The sequence below is a fragment of the Mobula hypostoma genome, chromosome 5, assembly GCF_963921235.1.
Source record: "Mobula hypostoma chromosome 5, sMobHyp1.1, whole genome shotgun sequence".
Lineage (NCBI taxonomy): Eukaryota > Metazoa > Chordata > Chondrichthyes > Myliobatiformes > Myliobatidae > Mobula > Mobula hypostoma.
This window is the reverse complement of record NC_086101.1, coordinates 8,728,167-8,741,960: the sequence shown is the minus strand read 5'-3', so window position 1 is coordinate 8,741,960 and position 13,794 is coordinate 8,728,167.

The following is a 13,794-nucleotide window of genomic DNA, read 5'->3' as shown; positions in this document are numbered from 1 at the left end:
CCCAAGTCCCTTTGCATCTTAGATTTTTGAATTTTTCCCCCATTTACACAACAGTTTGCTCATACTTATCTACTACCAAAGTGCATGACCATGCATTTTCCAACATTGTATTTCATTTGCCACTTTCTTGCCCATTCTCCTAATCTGTTCAAGTCCTTCTACATCCTACCTGTTTCCTCAACACTACCTGCCCCTCCACCAATCTTCATAGCATCTGCAAACTGGGCAACAAAGCCATCTATTTAATCATTCAAATTATTTATATACAGCATAAAAAGAAGTGGTCCCAACACCGAGCCCTGCGGAGCACCACTAGTCACTGAGAGGCAACCAGAAAAGGATCTTTTTATTCCCACTTGCTGCTTCCTACCAATCAGCCAATACTCTTAACCATGTTAGTAACTTTCCTGTAATAACATGGGTTCTAAGTTAATAAGCAGCCTCTTCTGTGGCACCTTGTCAAACGTCTTCTGAAAGTCCACATCCACTGCATCCCTTTATCTATCCTACTTGTAATCGCCTCAAAGAATTGGCATGGACATAATGGGCTGAAGGGCCTGTTTCTGTGCTGTACTTTTCTATGACTAATTCCAACAGGTCTGTCAGGCAGGATTTTCACCGAAGGAAACCATGCTGACTTTGTACTATCTTGTCCTATGTCTCAGGTACTCCATCACCTCGTCCTTAAAAATTGACTCTAACAACTTCTGAATCAGTTAGGTCAGACTAACTGGTCTACAATTTCCTTTCTGCTGCCTTCCTCCTTTCTTCAAGAGTGGTGTGACATTTGCAGTTTTCCCGTCCTCTATCACTATGCCAGAGTCCAATGATTTTTGAAAGATCATTTCTAATGCCACCACAATTTCTAACCTACCTCTTTCAGAACCCTAGGGTGCAGTTTCTTTGGTCTGGGTGATTTATATACCTTTAGGTCTTTCAGTTTTTTGAGCACCTTCTCTCTTGTAATGGTAACTGCTTCCAGTGAAGACTGACACAAAATACTCATTTAGTTCACCAGCCATCTCCTTGATCCCCATTATTATTCCTCCTGCCTCACTCTCTAGTGGTTCTATATCCACTCTTATTTTTCTTTTATTTTTAACATACTTGGAAAAAGTTTTTACTGTCTACTTTGACATTATTTACTAGCTTGCTTTCATATTTAATCTTTTCCCTTACCACGTTTTTTTTTAGTTGCTCTTTGTAGGTTTTTAAAAATTTCCCAATCCCACTAATTTTTGCTTTATTGTATGTTCTTTCTTTTGCTTTTACAATAGCTTTGACTTCCCTTGTCAGCCATGGTTGTACTAAATTACCATTGAAGTATTTCTTCATTTTTGGAAGAAACATGCCCTGCACCTTCCCATTCTTTTCCAGAAATGCACACCATTGCTGCTCTGATGACATCCCTGCCAGCACTTCCTTCCAATTTCCTATGGTCAACTCATCTTTCATTACAATTACTACTGTAATTTCCCTTACTCCACCCAGATACTGCTACATCAGACTTTACTGTCTCCCTATCAAATTTCAAGTTGAACTCAATCATATTGTGATCACTGGTTCAAAGGTTTCTTTTACCTTAAGGTCCCTAATTGCCTCCGGTTCATTACATTACACCCAATCCAGTATAGCTGATCCCCTAGTAGGCTCTATGACAAACTGCTCTGAAAAGCCATTTCTTAGGCCTTCATCGACTCACTCTCTTGAGATCGAACCTGATTTTCCCGATCGACCTGCATGTTCTTTTGACTTGCCTTTTGTATTTCCTGTTGTAACCTGTGTTCCACCTCCCAGCCACTGTTGGGAGGCCTGTATATAACTGTCATTAATGTCCTTTTACCCTTGTAGTTTCTTAACTCAACCCAAAAGGATTCAACATCTTCTGATCCTATGTGACATCTTTCTACTGATTTGATGCCATTAGATACCAGTAGAACCACACCATCCCCTCTGCATACCTTCCTACACCTCTGATATAACATGTAACCTTGGACATTCAGCTCCTAACTACAACCATCCTTCAGCCACGATTCAGTGATGGCCACAACATTATATCTGGCAATCTGTAATAGTGCAACAAGATCATCCACTTAGTTTCCTATACTACACGCATTTAGATACAACCACTTGAGTACCATATTTGCTATCCTTTCTGATTCTGCATCCCTAATGTTTTGATACTCAGCCTGTTGGCTGCAACTAAATCCCATCACCTCCCTGCCCTTCCTGACAGTCTGACTGCACGCTATCTTTACTTTTTTACCATCCTGAGTCCCTTCACTTCGGTTCCCACACCCCCGCCAAATTAGTTTAAACCCTCCCCAATAGCTATAACAAACCTGCCCACGAGAATATTGGTCCCCCTCGGGTTCAGGTGCAACCCATCACTTTTGAACAGGTCATACCTCCCCCAGAAGAGATCCCAATGATCCAAGAACCTGAAGCCCTGCCCCCTCCACCAGCTTCTCAGCCATGCATTTATCTGCCAAATCATCCTGTTTTTACCCTCACTAGCGCTTGGCACAGGCAGCAGTCCGGAAATTACTACCTGGGCAGTCCTGCTTCTCAGCTTTGTACCTAGGTCTCTAAATTCTCTTTTCAAGACCACATTGCTTTTCCTTCCTAGGTCATTGATACAATGTGTACCAAGACATCTGGCTGTTCCCCCTCCCTCTCCAAAATGTTGTGGACGCTATATGTGACATCCCCGACCCTGGATTCTGGGAGGCAACACACCATCTGGGTGTCCCGTTCACGTCCACAGAATCTCCTGTCTGTTCCTCTCACTATTGAGTCCCCTATCACTACCACTCCCTTCTGCTCTCTCCTTCCCCTCTGCACCATGGAACCCTACTCAGTGCCTGTAACCCGGTCGCCATGGCATTCACCCGGGATGTCTCCCCCCCCCCCACCAAAAGTATCCAAAGCGGTATTCTTGTTTTTGAGGGGAATGGCCACAGGGGTACTCTGCTTGAACTGCCTATTCTATAACTGTATCTTCAGTCTTAGACCCATTTTATATCCAGGAGATGCATGAGAATCACAACAGGTCAGTCAGGATCTCTGCGGAGAGGAACAGAGTTTGCATTCCACGTTAAAGTCCAAGAATTGATTCAAATGTTGCCTGTCCTGCTGCAGATTTCAAGTATTTTCAGTTTTGTTTTGGTTCTTTCAGCATCTGATTCAAAATGAAATAGGAGTGCAGTCTAGTTTCCTCCTGACGGGGGATAAAGAAGAAAAAATCAGATAGGAAAGAAGAGTGAACCATTAGAGAAATCGATGTTCTGGTCTACCCAGAGATGTACGGTTGAGGTTTGGACATGCTATTTTGGTGCCAGAGTGTGGCAACACATGCAGGCTGATCCCAGCACAATCCTCAGACAGACTGTTTAGGTCATTGATACAAAAGAACACCTTTCACTGAATGTTTCCAGATGTCATGTACACCTGACAGATAGAGCTGAACTTTACATTTTTCTTTCGCATTCAGTTCCTCTGCCACCTCTGCATCTCTTGTTACAATATCTCCAGTGTTATTTTGTAATGGTCCTATAACTACCCTCGAGTCTCCTTTACCCTTTATATGCTTTAAAAAGCTTTCAGAATCTTCTTTGATATTAGTCAGCAGCTTCCTCTCATAATTCATCTTTCCTTTCCTGATGACCTCCTGTAAGTTTCCTCCTGTAAGTTTTTAAAAGCTCCTCAATCCTCTATCTTCCCTCTAGCCCTGACTTCCTTGTATGCCCTCTCTTTTGCTTTTACTTTGGCTCTGACTTCACTTGTCAGCCACAGTAGTGTCCTTCTTCCCTTTGAAAATTTCTTCTTATTTGGAATATATCTTCGATGAGAAGAGGCTTAGGCCAAGGAAACAGGTAAGAAGGGTAGGTTTTTCCTTTTGTTATCGCCGATTTGGTCTTGGTTGCCCATAGTACACTGCAGGGTAGATATGGCAGTGGAATGTACCTCCTGTGGGATGTGGGAATCCATGGCACCTGATTGTCTCCCTGATGACTACACTTGCAGGAAGTGCAGCCGACTCCAGCTCCTGAAAGACCACATTAAGGAGCTGGAGCTGGAGTCAGATGAACTAAGGAAAATCCGGGAGGCAGAGCAATTGATAGATAAGACATTTGAGCAGGTGGTTACACCCAGAGTACAAAATTCAGGGAGTAGATAGGTGAACACCTAGAGAGGTAAAGGGAGAAAGCAGTCAGTGCAGGGTCTCCCTGTGGCCATTCCCCCCAGCAACAGGTAGACCCCTGTGGATATTGCTGAGGGGGAGGACCTATCTGGGCAAGGCAGCAGCAGCCAGACCTATAGCACAGTGGTCAGCTTTGAGACTCAGAAGGACAGGGTGAAGTCAAACAGAGCAATAGTCATGCGGACAGATCGGAGATTCTGCAGCAGCAAAAGAGACATCAGGATAGTGTATTGCCTCCTGGGTGCTAAGGTCGAGTATGTCTCTGAGCGGTTGCAGAATATTCTTTGGGGGGGGGCGGGTGATTGTGCGCGGGGTGAGAAGCCAGAGGTCACAGTACGTATAGGTACCAATGACATAGACAGGAGACGGGTAGATGTCCTGTGCATTTACTTTAGGGAGTTAGGAAGGATGCTGAAGAGCAGGGCTTCCATGGTGATTACTCCTGGTGCAACAAGCTGGAACAAGAAGATAGTGCAGATGAATGAGTGGCTGAGGAGATGATGCAGGGCAGGGTTTCAAGTTCTTGGATCATTGGAACCATTTTTGGGGAAGGGGTGACCTGTACAAGTGGGACAGGTTGCACCTGAACTGGAGGGGAACCAATATCCTGCGAGGCAGGTTTGCTAATGCTATTGGTGAGGATTTAAACTAGATTTGCAGAGGTGTGGGGACCGAAGTGAAGAGGCAGAGGATGGGGTGGTTGGCACACAAGTAGAGACAGTCTGTGGGGAGTTTGTGAGGAAGGACAGACAGTTGACAGAGCAAAGATGTACTCAGCGAGATAGTCTGAGATATGTCTAACTTAAGGCAAGGATTATCATAAGCAAGGCAGATGAACTTAGAGCTTGGATCAATATGTGTAACTATGATGTTGTGGTCATTACAGAGACTTGGATGTCTCAGGGGAAGGAATGTCTACTGAGTGTGCTAGGCTTTAGATGTTTCAAAAAGAACAGAGAGGGAGACAAAAAGAGGAGTGAGTGTGGCATTGCTAATGAAGGATAGTACACGGCTGCAGAAAAGGAGGAAGTCATGGAGGGATTGTCTACTGAGTCATTGTGGATGAAAGTCAGAAACAGGAAGGGGGCAATAACTCTAAAAGGTGTTTTTTATAAACCACCCAATTGTAACAGAGACATCGAGGAGCAGACAGGGAGGCAAATTATGGAACGGAGGAATAATAATATGGATGCTATGATGGGTGATTTTAACTTTTCTGATATTGACTGGCAACTCGTTCGAGCAAGGGGTGTAGAATTGGTGCAGTTTGTCAGGTGTGCTCAGGAAGGTTTCCTGACGCAATATGTAGATAAGCCAACTAGAGGAGATGCTGGTCTCGATCTGGTATTGGGAAATGAACCTAGTCAGGTGTCAGATCTTTCTGTGGGAGAGAATTTTAGAAGTGATCACAGTTCTATCTCCTTTACCATATGGAGTAGGATAGGAGCCTACTATTTGGGAAAACATTTCATTAGGGTAGGGGAAATATGGTGCTATTAAGCAAAACCTTGGGCGCTTAAATTGGGAGCAGATGTTCTCAGGAAAATGCATGGCACAAATGTGGCAAATATTAGGCGTTCTGCAGAGGTATGTTCCATTGAGGTAGAGTAAAAAATATGTTGTACAAAGGATGTAGAAAATCTAGTTAAGAAGAAGAGAAAAGCTTATGAAAGGTTCAAGAAACTAGGTACTGTTAAAGCTTTAGAAAATTACACAGTTGCTAGGAAGGAGTTTATTGAAACTTGGACAGCAAGAAGCGGCCATGAGAAGGGCTTGGCAAGCAGGGTTCAGGAAAACCACAAGGCATTCTACAAGTACATGAAGAGAAAGAGGATGAACCATGTGAGAATAGGACCAAGCAGGTGCAACATTAGTAAACATGTGCATGGAATTGGAGGAGGTAGTGGAGGTACTAATGAACACATTGCTTCAGTATTCACCAGGGAAAAGGACCTTGGCAATTGTGGGGATGACTTACAGTGGACTGAAACACTTGAGCATATAGACATTAAGAAAGAGGATTTACCGAAGCTTTGGGAAAGCATTAAGTTAGATAATTCGCTGGGTCCGGATGAGATATACCCCAGCCTACTGTAGGAAGTGAAGAAGGAGATTGCTGAGCCTCTTACCATGATCTTTGCATCATCAAAAAGGATGGGAGAAGTATCAGCGGATTGGAGGCTTGCAAATGTTGTTCCCCTGTTCAGGAAAGGAAGAAGATTTAGCCCAGGAAATTATAAACCAGTGAGTCTTATCTCAGTCGTGGGCAAATTGTTGGAGAAGATCCTGAGGGGCAAGATTTCTAAGCATTTGGAGAGAGCATTTGGAGGGATAGTTAGCATGGTTTTGTCAAGGAGAGGTCATGCCATACAAGCCTGATTGAAACCTTTGTGAAAGTAACAAAACACATTGATGAAGGTAGAGCAGTGGATTTAGTGTATATGGATTTCAGTGAGACATTTAATAACGTTCCCCATGTAAGGCCCATTCAGAAAGTAAGGAGGCATGGGATCAAAGAATAACTTGCTTTGTGGATCCAGAATTAGCTTGCCCACAGGTGGTTGTAGATGGTTCATATTCAACATGGAGGTCGGTAACTAGTGATATTCAGCAGTGATCTGTTCCAGGACCCCTCCTCTTCTGATTTTTATAAATGACCTGGATGAAGAAGTAGAATGGTGAGTTAGTAAGTTTGTTGATGACACAAATGTTGGGGGTGTTATGGGTAGTCTGGAGGGTTCTCAGAGGTTACAATGAGACATTTTTTTCTTTCTTTTCTTTTTATTAAGTTTCAAAATTAAACATAACTGTGAGGTAATGTTAGAGCTGTATAAGACCTTTGTAAGATCCCACTTGGGTACTGTGTTCAGTTTTGGTCACCTCACTACAGGATGGATGTGGATACTATACAGAGAGTGCAGAGGGGATTTACAAGGATGTTGCCTGGATTGGGCAGCATGTCTTATGAGGATACATTGTGAACTTGGCCTTTTCTCCTTGGAGCAACGGAGGATGAGAGGAGACCTGATAGAGGTGTATAAGATGATGAAAGGCATTGATTTTGTGGATAGCCAGAGGCTTATTTCCAGGGTCGAAATGGCGAACCTAAGGAGGCATATTTTTAAGGTGCTTGGAAGTAGGTACAAGGGGGATGTCAGCTTTACACACAGAGTGGTGGGTACGTGGAATGTACTGCAAGTGATGGTGGTAGAGGTGGATACAATAGGGTCTCTTAAGAGACTCTTAGATTGGTTCATGTAGCTTAGAAAAACAGAGGACTTTGTAGTAGGGAGATTATAGGCAGTTTCTAGAGTAGGTTACACGGTCAGCATGACATTGTAGTTCTATGTTCTATGTTCTAAAATGGCTCTTTTGCTCTGTGTTGTTTTTGTGATAGACATTGGCTTGGATGTTGGGGATGGCTCCCTGTTGTCCTCTGTAACACTACTGAGTGTTCAGTAAAATTTATTTTAAAATACCTATATGTACAAACTTGAGATTCATTTTTATGCCGGCATTTACAAGAAAATTAAGAAAAAAATAGAATTCAGGAAAACTCTACATAAAGAAAGACTGACAAAAAAGCAATGTGCAGAAGAAGATAAATTGTTCAAATAAATAAAAATATACTGAGGTATGTTATATTAGTGCACCGTGGTCTGGAGGAATGATGTTTCATTTGGTTGTATATATGTACAGTCAGATGACAATACCCTTGACATGAAGGTACATGACGAATTTCTCTGGCCTCCTGAGGAGGAAGAGGTGCTGGTGCGTTTTTTTGACCAGATTCCCAGTGCCAAAAATAGCTTCCTCTGATCTCACCCAGTTACTATTGTTCGCTCTACTTGTATTTCCCTTTCCACTCTCTTGGGACAGAAATCTGGTTTGAATGTATGAAAGCCAAATGCCAGAAGCTGGTAGAGAGACGGGTGGATGAAATGATGTGAGCATATAGAGGTGGGTTGTATCTGTTTTGCTGCCTCTCGCTATGCTGAACTACCTTTTTCCTTGAAATTACGGGGGCTGCGAAGAAAAGAGCTGTCAGGGCCATCTCAGAGGCTGCTGAGTGAGCCTCCAGATGTGTACGGTTTAAGAGGCATGAACCGTGGACCCATGATGCAAGGACACAAGCCAGGGCCTGACTGTCCTTGACTGGGTCACCTGAAAGACCCAAAACACCCGATGACCGCAGGTTACATTACTGATGACGGGCTCCAGCGCATCCTGGGATATATCTCAGCATCAGTCACCACAACAGGGCGATGAGTGACCATTCTGCACATTGTTGTCAAGTTGGATTCGGCTCAACCCAGTGGAGACACAGCTGAGATGACCCTCCAGTGTGGCTGCCTCTAGGGGCGGGGGGATGGGTCCACTGTGCACTCCCATCACAATCCTCTTCGGCCCTTTAACTCTTCCACCTGCCCAGCTTCATATTCACCGCCTCCCCCAACCACACGCCCATCTCATTTTGTCTCACCTTTCACCTGCCAGTTTTTACTCCTTCCCTCCCCTCCCACCCCGCCCCACGAGCTACCATATTCTCGCTTCTTCCCCATTCTCCATTTTTTATGGAGTCTTGGTCCGAACGTTGACCGGTTATTGATGCTGTCTAACCTGCTACTGTCCAGTAGCTCACATCCACTGTGATGAATTGCTTTGAGGGGTTGGTCAGCTCCTCCGAGAGCAGGTAGTGTTGAGGAAACAGAGAGACTGCAGAGAGACTTTGATAGTTTAGGGGAATGGGCAAAGAAATGGCAAATGAAATGCAATGTTGGAACGTGTATGGTCATGCACATTGGTGGAAGAATAAACAGGCAGACTATTATTTGGATGGGGAAAGGATTCAAAATACAGAGATGCAATGGGATTTGTATGACGGGATCTTGAATTATCTCTTATGGACTCTACCTTTAAAAAGAGAGAGAGAGAGAGGGAGCAATGAGCAGCTCGTGGGTCGCCATGGTGACCGAGGGCGGGGTTATTTGATGGACAATCGATGTTATGATTTCTCTGCAGCGTGTTTACTTTTTACAAGGACAGTTACAGACACAGAGAAACACATGCTCAGAGTCAAGATGGATTCGATCAATGAAAGACACCAGAGAGTGAGGTCCTAGTTTAAACTTTCAGTAGCCCAAAAGGGGTGAGTTGAGATCGATCCCGAGTATAGATAAATGACTCTCACAAGTTTTCTGTGTTACGTACCCCGTAACTGGGTTGCCCAACCAGCAGAAATGGACCACTCAGTTGGAGTCTGGATTACTGGAACTAAGGAAGTTTTATTAAAGAAATAAGCAACACAGTACTCTAATAGTAAGGATATAAATGCAACAGGTTAGCAATGAATAAACACACATGTACACAGATCTAGGATAGTTGGATCAATCAAACTCCATCGTCATCTCGGGGTAAATGACCAGCTTCAAAGTGACGCAAAGTTCAGTTCAATTGAGTTCAGTTCAGTTCACAGTAATCACTGCCGTGCCATTGGACGGGGGTAGTGGGGGGGGGGGGAGAAGAGAGACAACGAAGGCGAATGAATATTCAAATCAGCTTCCACACAGACCTTCAATATTCCTCGCAGTCAGCTTTCGGGCGAGGCCTTTGTAATGTCTTCTGAGGTCACTGACTGTGACCCCTCCGTTTCAGATACGATCATTTCGCTGCAGGGAACCTGGCACCCAGGCAAGGGTGGACACACACCAGGTTCCCGCCGATCGTACCTTTCCACCCTGTGCGTCTATGGCTTGGTCCCGAGACCAGCCTTCCAAAATACTCCCACCGACTTGCGGGAGGGGCACCGCTTCCAGGGTCTCGTTACCTCGTGGTGTCGTGTGTGTCCTGCCTTAGCAAACCTGTCCCTTTTTATCCCCCTGCTGGGGTATCGCCTGTCCATCACACTTCAAACAGTTCAGGGTTCAAACGGAGCCGATCTTGACAAATACCCAGACTGATGTCTCCTTCCGTTAAACTCTGTCGTCTCTTCATTAACATCTCCAGATGCTGCTCCATTGTTTTCCTCATCTCTCTTTCTCCTGAAGACAGGTGGCAGATCAACTGCTGATCCCACTGGTGCCAGCACAGGACAGTTAACATCTTAGTCTATGTGTACTTTTTGTAACCCTCTTTCGTCACATCTGCAACTGGAACAAGTTTGCAGGAAGAGAAGAGGGGAGAGGAAGGTTTGAAACAGAAGAAATCTAGTGACAAAGAGGTCACTGTTTGGACTCTCTCCTCTGTAGCCCGTAAGGGTGAGTTTGAGTTCTATTCGAATACGAAGGTGTGATTGTCATGTAGTGGGTTCTCTGGTGAGGGGAAAACCTTTCTGAATATCACTTGAGTGTTACCCTTATTTGGGCGTGTTAGTTCACTGAAAAAGGCACCCCTGTGCAAATCACTGTTGGAGTTATTTCGTACGTTGTGGAACTGGATAAGTCGCTATCACAGTTGTGTGTTTGAGGAAATCTTGTGTGGAAACTACTTGTGTGTTATAATCCTTGCCTGGGTTGGTAGTTTTACCACTTGAAGACGGTACCTCACTGATAGACTACTGTTGGTGATAATCCATACGTGGATTCCGTTTGAGTATCCTGTGGCCACCACTTTGAGACGTCCCGTCGCTGATTTCGAGTGTGGTACCACTTGTGTTGAAAGGATATTCGTTGAAGATCACTGTTGGTGATACTTCATGTGTGGAGCGGAAGACTTGGGAGATAAAACCGACTACTATTGTTCTCTTGTATTTTTGTCCTGGAATCTGTGGAATAGAATCTTGGCCCGAAACGTTGACTGTTCGTTTCCACGGATGCTGCCCGACCTGCTGAGATCCTCCAACGTGTTGTGCGTGTTGCTTTGACCCCAGCATCTGCAGAGTATTTTGTGTTCAGAATCTCTTTATCTTCCTGGATGTCAAATTAACGAATCCAATTTACCTGTAATTGATCCATACCCTCCGTTCCCTGCCTGTTCATTTCCTGTTTAAATGCCAGTTTGAACTGAAGAATTTCAGAGTTGTAAACGTTGATAACAAAACGAACCTTTGAACCTCTTAAACGTCACGATTGTGTCTGTTTCCACCACTCCCTATGCCGGCCGTCATTCCAGGAACAAACCACTCATTGTGTCAGGAAACATTCCTTGAACCTCCCGATTCCACTTTGAAACTTTACCCTTCACGTGGTGTCCTCAGAGAGATGACACTGACTGGGCCAGTCTCAAAGTTAGAAGGACAGTACACGTTGGGCAGAATGGCCTGTTCCTGTGCTATACTGTCCCCTGTTCAGTGTTTGAAATATCACAGACACGGACACAGCAATTTCTTCCCGGGACTGGGTCAGACCCCCAGGTTTATTCAGCATTATGTGTTTAAGCTGGTCAGCCTCCTTTGTAATGTCAACATGTTTCAGGACATTACTATTCTCCTCCCTGAATTTCCCAGCTTCCATCACCTTCTCCACAGTAAATACAGATGGAAAGTATTTATTTATGACCTTGCCCATCTGCTGTGTCTCCACATGGGGATAACCAAATGATCATTCAAGGGACATATTCCCTCACTCGTTACCCTTGTTGTTTTACAGACCCACAGAATCTTTTGCATAAGCTCCTTTATTTTACCTATAGCTATCTCACACCCTCTTTTGGACTCCCGATTTTCCCTCTTCAGTGTTCTCCTGTATCCCTTCTACTCCTCGAGGGATTCACCTGATCCCAGCTGCTTTCACCTGACACACAACTCCACCCTGATAGTCGTCGGTAGGTCGCGTCTGGAGTTTCCAGTTGGCGAGTGATTTCCCTCCACGCCACTCTGACATATTGTTCGTGGCAAGTTACAGCATGTTTGTGGCAATTTACAGCAATGGTCTGCCATTGCCTTCGGCTGGTTGAGTTTTTTTTTAAAAGAGATCACCAGCTCTAACCCAGCATGGATGGTAGCGCGAAAGGGAGCCGGCCAGATTTGAACTCGGGAACTCTCGCCCCAAAGTCCAGCGATGATGCCAATACGCCACCATCCTGATCAAACTTCATTAACCCTCGTCAGCCAGGGTTCCCTCATCCTGCCAGTCTTGCCATTCACTCTAACAAGGACAGGCTGATCCTGAGCTCTTCCTACTCAGTTTTAAAGTCGCTCACTTGCCGGATGTCTGTTCACTTGGGACGACCCTCCTGTTCTACACCTCTATTCATTGCCCGATTCCTTCTATCCTCCCTCAGTTCAGTCTGTTCACTGCTCTGAACATCAGAAATAGCAGCAAGAGGAGGCTGTTCAGTCCCTCACACCTGCTGTCCCATTGAATAAGTTCAAAACCACCTCACTGTGCTACAGATGCAAAGGACGTGACAGAAGTGGAGGTCAGAGAGGAGGGAGAGTTGTGATGTTGATTAGGGAGAACATCAACACAGCACTTAGAGAGATCCTTGTAAGGAATGGCCAGTGAGAGTATATTGGTAGGAGTTAGAAATATGGAGATTATCACTGTTGGGATTGTACTATAGGATCCCAAATATCAGTGAGAATCAGAAGAGCCCATGTGTAGGGAGAATGTGGATAACTGTTGGAATATCAGGGTTGTGATAATCAGAGACTTCAGCTTCCCTAATATTGACTGGGACAGACATAGTGCTGAGGGATTTGGTAGGGTAGAATTTGTGAAGTGTGGTCTGGAATGGTTTAACAAACAACGCGTAGATGCCCCACTAGAGAAGGGGTCACACTTGACTTCCTCTCAGGAAATGAGTCTTGCCAAGTGTTTGACATGACAGTGGCAGCGGGGGGCACGTTGGGATTGGTGACCATCATTCTGTTTGATCGAAAAAAGTTATGGAAATAGCTGTGAGCTCATCCTGAAATGAAACATAAGAAATAGGAGAAGGAGTAGGCCATCTGGCTCATCGAGCCTGCCCCACCAGTCAATAAGATCATGACTGATCTGTCTGTAAACTCAGCTCCATCTACCTGCCTTTTCTCCGTAACCCTTAATTCCCCTACTATGTAAAAATCTATCGAACTGTATCTTAAATATATTTAGTGAAGAAGCCTCAACTGCTTCCCTGGGCAAAGAATTCCACAGATGCACCACTCTCTGGGAAAAACAGTTTCTCCTCATCTCTGTCCTAAATCTTCTCCCCTGAATCTTGGGGCAGTCCTGAGGAAATTTGGCCTGTCCCCTAAAACCCTCACTAATTTTATAGATGCACCATAGAAGGATTCTTCTGGGGTGCATCACAACCTGGTATGGAAGTTGTCCTGTCCCAGACCGGAAGAAGCTGCAGAAGATCGTGAACACGACGCTGCACATCACACAAACCAATCTTCCGTCCTTTGGACTCACTTTACTCCACACGCTGTCGGAGCAGTGCTGCCAGGATAATCAAGGATACGACCCACCCAGCCAACACACATTTCGTCCCTCTGCCCTCCAGGAGAAGGGTCAGAAGCTTGAACACTCGTACGGCCAGATTTGAGAACAAATCTGTGATAAGACTGCTGATCGGATCCTGACCCGGATCTGGGCCGTACCCTCCAAATATCTGGACCTGCCTCTCAGTTTTTTTTTTGCACTACCTTACTTTCCATGTCCCTA